The following is a 9,746-nucleotide window of genomic DNA, read 5'->3' as shown; positions in this document are numbered from 1 at the left end:
ATCGCATGCCTCCCGGCAGGTATGGGTGGGGGCGGGGTGGCTGGGATATGTATTTGGCCACGGACCCCCATGTCAAAATATTTTAGTTCCAGGGACCCCCAGACGCAAAGATTTGAGTTAGAAATGTTCGCTTTAAAAAATATTATATTCAGATTTGTACAAATTTTCACGATTTTTCTATTTTCTATTGTGTTTAGCACACAGTAACAACGAGGGGTTATGGCAACACAAATAACACCCACCTGACCTTTTACATAACCAAGGTAACAATGTCAACTAGGTGAAGTCACTTCCTGAACTGCACTCCTCAATCCTATCACTGTTTGGTGTTGTGTTGTGTTGTGTTGTGTTGTGTTGTGTTGTGTTGTGTTGTGTTGTGTTGTGTTGAGTTCAGTTTGTTTTTTGTGTCAAACTAAACTTATCTATTCACACATGTGATGGAATACAGCCAGTCCACTAGATGGCGCTCGCGCGCTGTCTTTTGGGTTTGTGGGCTCAGGGTGTTGTGTATGATGTCACATCCAGGTCAACAGTCAGTGTGTTTGTTTTGCTGCCAGAGAGACAAGTCCTTTACATATTACATATCAGATCTGTAAACACACTGAGCGGTGAGTCACATTGTCACAGCTTTGTTTACGTTGGTTTGGTACAAAATGGTTAAAAATGTATGTTTTTAACCTTTTTAAGAGGAGCTACAACCACACAACATCTCTAAGATCTTCCATACATCAAATGGATTCTTATGTCAAAATATTTTACTGCAAAAGTGTTTAAATTGATGTATTGTTATTATACACCCCTAAACTAATGCTAATCTTGTGAATCACAATGAGAGGATTTAAACAGGACATGCTTGAAGCCAGTGTAGACATGGTTCACATGATGCTTGTCTGTTACAAGCGTCATGGAACCACTTGTTCCTGGTTTGCGAGGTTTGTACATTTAAAACTTGTACATCTACATAAACATTCAGATTTCAAATATAAAGTGCTGAACCCACGGCCACGGATGTTTCAAGTTAAAGCGCCCCTGGTCTAAGTGCTTGTGTCTTCCGTATTGTTCAATAAGAAGCCTTTAATCCGATTGGTGGCCATTTTCTCAGAATTTTCTCTGATACTTTCAACCACGTGACCCTATTGGTTGGAAGATGTATTGCACCCTAATACATTATAAAAAATAAAATGGAGAATGGCCGCCGATCGGATTAAAATGCGTTTTATTGAACAATACGGAAGATACGGGTACTTAGACCGGTGCGCTTTAACTTGTAACATCCGTGCCTTGGGGCTAAGCACTTTATATTTGAAATGTGAACGTTAATGTAGATGTGGCAGTTGTAAATGTAAAACATTCGCAAACCAGGAACAAGTGGTTCCATGACTGTCATGGTATGACTGTCATGTTTCAGGGTCAGGTTTTTTCCCCAGCAGTGACAAACAGCTCCCCCTACTGGAGAGGAGCTACAACCACACAACATCTCTAAGGTCTTCCATACATCAAATGGATCAAATGCAGAAATATTTGACTGCAAAAGTGTTTAAATTGATGTATTGTTATTATAAACCCCTAAACTAATGCTAATGCAACAGAAATAAAGCCTGACTGTACCACAGGTCCTGGCCACCACCCTTCCCCCGGCCCCAGTGGTGCTGCTCATCGACGGGAACCTGGGCTACTGGCACGGTGAAGCTGACGGTGGCACAACGTGGCCGTGCTCGTGATCACAGCATGGTGCCAGTGATACTGGATACCATGACCATGACCAGCAACCTGGGCTGCAGGAGGTTAACCCATTAAGACCGGGAACGCATCTGTATCATTTTAGATTTCTTTGGCTATTCAGCTCATAGCACGGCACCAAGCGCTATGAGCTTTTAGATCTGCTATTTTTGAAAAATCGTGAAAAATGTGTGCAAATCGTTGAATATTTATGTTTTTATAGCAAACATTTTTGCTTGCTTCTGGAGGATTCTACAAATGTTCGCTTCAAAAGTATATACTGTATACATTCAAAGATTTGCACAAATTGTCAAGATTTTTCAAAAAAGAAAATAGCAGATCTACGCTATGATCCGCGCTATGAGCTTGTAGATATGCTATTTTTGAATAGCCAAATTAATAAAATGACAGAGATGTGTTCCTGGATTGAATAGGTTAATAGACATAGGCATAGACTTGAAGACAACACATTCCGTTTAAACCAGGTTTACAAACTGTAAGGTGGTGTAAGGTGTAAGGGAATGTGTTACTGTTAATATAGCATCACAATCACAGGTCCCTGGAACAACAGATTTGTCCACGGCCAAATACATTTCATTTTGGGGGTCCTTGGCATGAAAAGGTTTGAGAACCAAACCTTTTCATGTCAAGGATATATACTCCCATTTCTCACAGGCTTTATTTCCTTCCAAATCCTTTTTTATGACCTCCTTGAACAAAACCTCATAATTAGTAAACATGGGCATTTGTAAGTGCACTAATTCTTTGGACACATTGTGCAGCTTTTGAATCAAGTATACTTAAATGACAAGATTCCAGTACAATCAACAGCAGACACTTCAAACTAGGGCTGCAGCTATCCATTATTTTCAAAACTCTTATCGATTACACATTTATATATATTTTTTACATTTTTTTAAATCTACAAATCAACAAATTCGAATTGACTTTTTGTCTAATTGATTAAATCAAGTAGATTAACCCCCAGCCCTATGACCATGACCATGTTGCTGTTGATAACATGTTTGTATTTTTTTATGGGTTTGTTTTGTATCTGTGTCACATGTTTGACCCAAGGAGGCTTTGTCTGTCGGTTTGATTGATTGATTGATGTACTTTATTTAGTAAGACATGAGAACAGTACATGACAGTACATAACAGTACATGGAAGTACAAATTCACAATACAAGGTCTACTAAACTGGATAGCTCATTAAGCACTAAGCTTGTTTAAGATGAGATCCCCATGCACACAAATCATGTTGACATATAAGAGACAGACAGATATACACACTACTATACAGAATGTCATACAATCAGTTTACAGGTTACTGGTATGAAGGGTGAAGAATATGTACAAAAAAGAAAGAGAGGGGGGGGGGGGTAGGTTAGGTTAGGACATGGGGTAGGTTAGGACTTGGACAGGGGCCATTTTTGAATTGCGGTCTGTCCCTCTTTTCCTCCCCAGCCATTCAGGAACGCTTCAGACAGCAGTGAATGGGGACACTTACAAACATTGAATTACCTTTAATTCAACTGGTTTAAACATGTGCTGTGTAACTGTACAGGATCTGTATTGTAATTGTGGTGCCTAGTTTGGTTCATTATTGGCCATTAGATCATATTTATGGAATAGTTCAAAGAAAGACATGTCTAAATGTGGTCATTAACTACAGTACATTATATAATATAATTATTATAGACTGTCGTGACTGCAACTATTAGTGGTGTAACATTCAAAAACTAAATAAACCCACCTCTTTTTTTTGTAGCCACAACCCTTCTTTCCTCTCTCAATTTTTATGTAAAATTTCAGCTGTCCATTCATATTTTTTCTATAACCCCTCCCCTTTATTGTCTGGAAACCAGGGGGAATAAACCCCCCCGCCCTCCCCGCTCTCGCATGGTCGGGACAATCTTCAGTACCTTGCTTCACGGGACTTAGCTGGATTTGACTTAGGTGCAAACCAGGATTCGAACCCGCGGCCCTTAGTGCGACGAGCCCTAGCCTGTTCTGTTTGGTGGAACTGCTAGGCCTTGTGCTATGACTTAGTCCGCCACGCTATTGGTACCGGCTAAACCTGATGCTTTCTGTGTTGCTTTTGACTAGTGCTTCTGTAGCCCCTAGAGGGCAGTAGAGGGTAAAGAATGAGCGGAGTTTAGGTCAGATCATGAAGGCAGCGTCTCCACACTTTGCAGCACAAGATCAACGCATTCTCGTTCCCAGGGTGAATAGTTTATATCAGACGCCAATTCATTGTATTAACGTCTCTCTAGGTATATATAATGTGACGAACTCCTGTTCCCTAACTAATAAAATAGCCTACATTTTCACTCATGTCATTGTTATCCAAGTACCAAAAGTACTCATTATGCAGAATGTCCCACTTCAACTTTTCAGATTGTAGTGGGTTGAGCTTTATGCTGGTTGCCCCTAGCAACGCAACGCCACGCCCCCCGTAATCAACAGGCAGCTGTACGTGGCCGCTAGTTAGTTTGTCTGGCTGGTCGTGGCACCGTTTCCGTGTCTTTCTTAAGGTACCATAACTATGTATTGATGTGGAGAAACCTAATGTTGTCCTAACTGCTCCCCCGACCTCCTTGTAAACGGAGGTGCTCCCGGTGTCCGTCCAGTCTGTGCCACTTTATGGAGGTCGCTGCGCACATAGTAGTTTTTGTTTTAAGTCATTGATCAGGTTATTATGTCCCTTTGTTTAGTTAGAAGCTCCGTTTGCCTCTGCTGTTTTTGTCCTTATTATTTTTGGTTTATTGTTTGTGCAAACCAGCTGTTCTCACTGATAATTAGAAGGCCGATAGGTGGGTGGTCACGGGTGTAGTATTGGGGTTTTGTTTGATCAAGAATCCAGTGTTGTGTGTATTTTAATATATTTCACTCTTGTCTTACAGTGAGTGAAGTGCTTGTGTGCGCTTTTGATGGCAGTGAAACCCCTCTTTCCCACCTATACCCCCCGGCTACTGGTATCTTAGCTAATGCCCCTTTTTGATAGATATTTGTACTATGTTTTCATTAGTTGTGAAATTGCTGCTAAATAAATATTTCCTAAACTTCATGAACTTTCCATTTTTAGATGCTTATTCTGCCTTGAATTATAAATAAAAACAAACATCATTTTTAAACTGGAAACCCACGTCTCTGCCTCTTATTACTTACTACTATATTATATTACTTACTACACTATTATATACTACTATATAACTAACTAACATACTTACTACTATATAACTAACTAACATACTTACTACTATATAACTAACTAATATACTTACTACTATATAACATACAACTAACTAATATACTTACTACTATATAACTAACTAACATACTTACTACTATATAACTAACTAACATACTACTATATAACTAACTAATATACTTACTACTATATAACTAACTAATATACAACTAACTAATATACAACTAACATACTTCTATATAACTAACTAATATACTTACTACAATATAACTAACATACTACTATATAACTAACTAATATACTTACTACTATATAACTAACTAACATACTACTATATAACTCTACTATATAACTAACTAATATACTTACTACTATATAACTAACTAACATACTACTATATAACTAACTAATATACTTACTACTATATAACATACTTACTACAACACTTACTTACTAGAATATACTACTACACTCCACCCCCTAGCTCCACCCCTGTCTCTATAGCTCCACCCCTTCATCCATCTCTCTGTAATATTTCAGCTGCCCGTTTATATTTTTCCTATAACCCCCTCCGTTGTATACAACTAACTAACATACTTACTACTATATAACTAACTAACATACTTACTACTATATAACTAACATACTACTATATAACTAACTAATATACTTACTACTATATAACTAACTAACATACTTACTACTATATAACTAACATACTACTATATAACTAACTAATATACTTACTACAATATAACTAACATACTACTATATAACTAACTAATATACTTACTACTATATAACTAACTAACACATACTTACTACTATATAACATACTTACTACTATATAACTAACTAACATACTTACTACTATATAACTAACATACTACTATATAACTAACTAATATACTTACTACTATATAACTAACTAACATACTTACTACTATATAACTAACATACTACTATATAACTAACTAATATACGTACTACTAAATAACTAACTAATATACTTACTATATAACTAACTAATATACTTACTACTATATAACTAACATACTACTATATAACTAACTAATATACTTACTACTATATAACTAACTAACATACTTACTACTATATAACTAACATACTACTATATAACTAACTAATATACGTACTACTAAATAACTAACTAATATACTTACTATACTACTATATAACTAACTAATATACTTACTACTATATAACTAACTAACATACTTACTACTATATAACTAACATACTACTATATAACTAACTAATATACGTACTACTAAATAACTAACTAATATACTTATACTTACTACTATATAACTAACTAATATACTTACTACTATATAACTAACATACTACTATATAACTAACTAATATACTTACTACTATATAACTAACTAACATACTTACTACTATATAACTAATATAACTAACATACTACTATATAACTAACTAATATACGTACTACTAAATAACTAACTAATATACTTATACTTACTACTATATAACTAACTAATATACTTACTAGAATATACTACTACACTCCACCCCCTAACTCCACCCATTCCTCCCTAGCTCCACCCCTGTCTCTAGCTCTGCCCCTTCCTCCCTAGCTCTGCCCCTCTCTATAGCTCCACCCCTTTCTCTCTAGCTACACCCCTTCATCCATCTCTCTGTAATATTTCAGCTGCCCGTTTATATTTTTCCTATAACCCCCTCCGCTGTACTGTCTGGAAACCACGGGGGAGTGATCCCCCGGGCTCACCCCGCTCACGCACGGATGAGATGATCTTCGGTACTCGACACTGGCGCAACTTATTTCGACTAGTATCTGGCATGGCAATGCCAGTCCTTGTGACTTGAATTTAGTCCGCTAGGCCATCAGTACCGGCTGAAATTCACTGCTTTCTGTGTTGCTTTTAAGGCTTTCTGGGTGTGTGAGTTCAAACCTCACTCACTCCTTACCCTGAACCTTGTAAAGGAAAGATTCCTGGTAAAGAGCGAGCGGGGCTTGAACCCACAGCCTCTGGATTATGCAGGCAGTGTCTTACACACTGAGCTATCAACTGCCTGACTGTGATAAGGTTTCCATTCGTCTTTGACAAACACACAATACCAAAAAAAAGGATCTTAACAGCATAATATTTTGTCTATGGTTTGTAGTGCTGTTGCTTGAATGTTAATGAACCCCAATGGAAACGAAGCCTTTGGCTTTTCTATTTGGCCTTCAATCCTTAGCACAGCACAGTGGTCCACTGGATTAAGAGCCTGCCTGAGAAACCAAAGGTTATGAGTTTGATTCTTAACTCTGACAATATGAACACATTTGGAATAAATATATATATTCTTTAAAAGTTTTGTCATGGGGGGCCCTGACACTACTTTTTCTCTTTTCACAATGAGGTCCACTGCCAAAAAATAATAATGTCAATTTGGGGGTGCTTGACAAGAACATGTTTCACAAGTTCCAAGGTAAGCTGTAGGTGAATGGTTAGTGTGACTGCCTGGTGCGCCATAGGTTACAGGTTCAAGGCTCAACCACTGTAGTTGGCCACAGACTGTCACTTCCCTACAAAACCATAGCAATGGTTAGATCACAAATCCAGAATATAGAGCTTATGGGGGGGATAAAAATGATTATTTAACACCTTTTAAATGAGTATAGCCTGACTTTTTTTTATGTTTTACAACTTACATTTTGTAAAGCTTGACTCTGTAGAGTCTGCCTTTTGTTTCCTTTCAATTTGTAACATTACATCTTAATGAAAGTGCCATAGCTGAGTGGTTAGTAGGCCTGCAATATGGTGTATGCTTAAGAGTGATTTGTTGCTGCTAGTTGTTATAGTGAAGAGGACACATTTCACATTATGTGACTGTGGCTAGAAAAATGATTATGAATAAGTTTGATTTTCGTTTTTTTCCCCATATTAACACAGTTCTAATGTTGAGGAAGGTTTTAATTCCAACAGATATCCGTTTTAAAGTCATTAAATGGTTGTATGGTAAAGTAGGCTGCTTTTGTGGGAGTTTGTGCGTGTTTTGGGGGGTGGAGAGTTGCTTCTCCTTCACGCGCTGGACGAACGACTGCCTCATCTCCTCCTTGCGGTGCTTGCAGCTCGGCCTGGAACTCCAGACCTCGTAGGTCTCCTCTTGCAGGCTGGTGGATGGATGGATGGATGATCATGCAAGCAACACATATAAAACGACCACAGCAGCAAGCCAGGATGTCCCTGAGCAAGACATTTCTAATTACTCCTCTGAGCTAACTTTTTTTTTTAATACAAATCTTTCTTATGACCCGAAATATTTTCAGATATTTAACCGTCTTCACTGCACAAACGCACGCTCGCGTACACACACACAGATAGCATTACTTTTAATTTGACACTGTGATCTACCCTCTGCATCCATTATTTATGACTGCTAATGGCTGGAGCCGTGTCTATTGATTGGGCTTTTCTTACCTCAAACCTAATCATACCGGTGCCCGTCTGGAGGGTGAGGCCGACTCTGGTAGTCACTTTAACATCTATATGTGAGCTATGTCTGTATTGATGGCGATTCTTATTGTTACGCTCTCTCCTTTCTCTACTCTGAACCTGTAACTCTTGACCAATTAATTAATAAACACTTATTATATTCAACACTGATCACATTTGAGGTATTTTATACCTAGTTTTTAATGTCATCTCTCTCTCGACTTTTCTTGGAAGGCTGCAGATTTGGACATTTTTGAACTGAGAATAGCATACGTTTTTTCAGAAAACTCTTAGGAATTAGAGGAATCAGTGGTTCTAAAAAAAAAAAAGGCAGATATACAAGCTACATCTGCTACTTTAAAAAAAAATCTTTTTTTTTTCCTACCCAGAACCCAAAGGGTAAAAGTCTCCCATTGGGACCCACGGTAGAAACGGGGGCTGTCACCCATTCTGGGCCTCTGAACCATAGCTTAAATCACCCTGCATGATGAGAAAAGAATGTTTCGAGGAGTGTGTGCTCTATAATAGGTATTTATGCAAGCACTTGGTTAACCATCTTGTGTACGTTGAGTACAAACATGAAAGAAACTTGATGACTGAACATTTTAATATAACTAATATATCCTTTAAAAACTTAAAATGTACCTGCACAGACACATTTAAGTTAAGCCCTCAGAAATTAATTATCCAGATTACATTTAGCAACCCATTAAAACCGGGAAAGCATCCGTGTCATTTTAGATTTTATACGTTGGCTATTCAGAAATAGCAGATATACAAGCTCACAGCGTGTCACTTAGTGCTGCACTGCAAGCTTGTACATCTGCTATTATTCTTTTTATCTTCTATCTTCAAAGTGTGAGAACTACTGATTAACCCATTTAGACCTGGAATGCATCTGTGTCACTTTAGATTTCTTTGGCTATTCAAAAATAGCAGATATTAGATCTCGCAAATACTCTTCCATTTACGTCCGGGAAACCACATTCTATAAACCTTTTCTCATGTGTCCAAACTAATGACAAACTAAGATGGTATTTGTGTTTGCGTGACTAGAGACCGTACTGTCCCTATTCTGGGTGAACATTCGCCTGAAAACAGCTGACCTTGTGTACAGGTTGTGAGCTTGTAGATCGGCTTTTTTTTCGGCAAAGAGAAAAAGGAGTGGTGTAGAAGGAAAATAAAAAGGAGCGGACGTAGTACAAACCGCGGTCAACGAAGTATATAGCGTCTAAGTGGTTAAGTTGCATTTACAGCTGAATATTATACCTTTTTACACTAACCTATCAACCCTTACTACTCCCCTGTTTTATAAGTGGATT

General features: G+C 37.7%; 1 protein-coding gene across 1 annotated transcript in view; it reads left to right on the top strand.

The window, feature by feature from the left end:
* LOC311041053 (uncharacterized protein) overlaps positions 1 to 9,746 on the top strand; it is a gene marked incomplete at its 3' end in the record, with an annotated part of 464,158 nt that overhangs the window by 13,875 nt on the left and 440,537 nt on the right. The window lies entirely within an intron of this gene.

Source organism: Gymnoscopelus microlampas (genome assembly GCF_963454915.1).
Source record: "Gymnoscopelus microlampas genome assembly, chromosome: 24".
Taxonomy (NCBI): Eukaryota; Metazoa; Chordata; class Actinopteri; order Myctophiformes; family Myctophidae; genus Gymnoscopelus; species Gymnoscopelus microlampas.
Note: the sequence above shows the minus strand (reverse complement) of the source record. Positions and strands in the feature narration are given on the sequence as shown.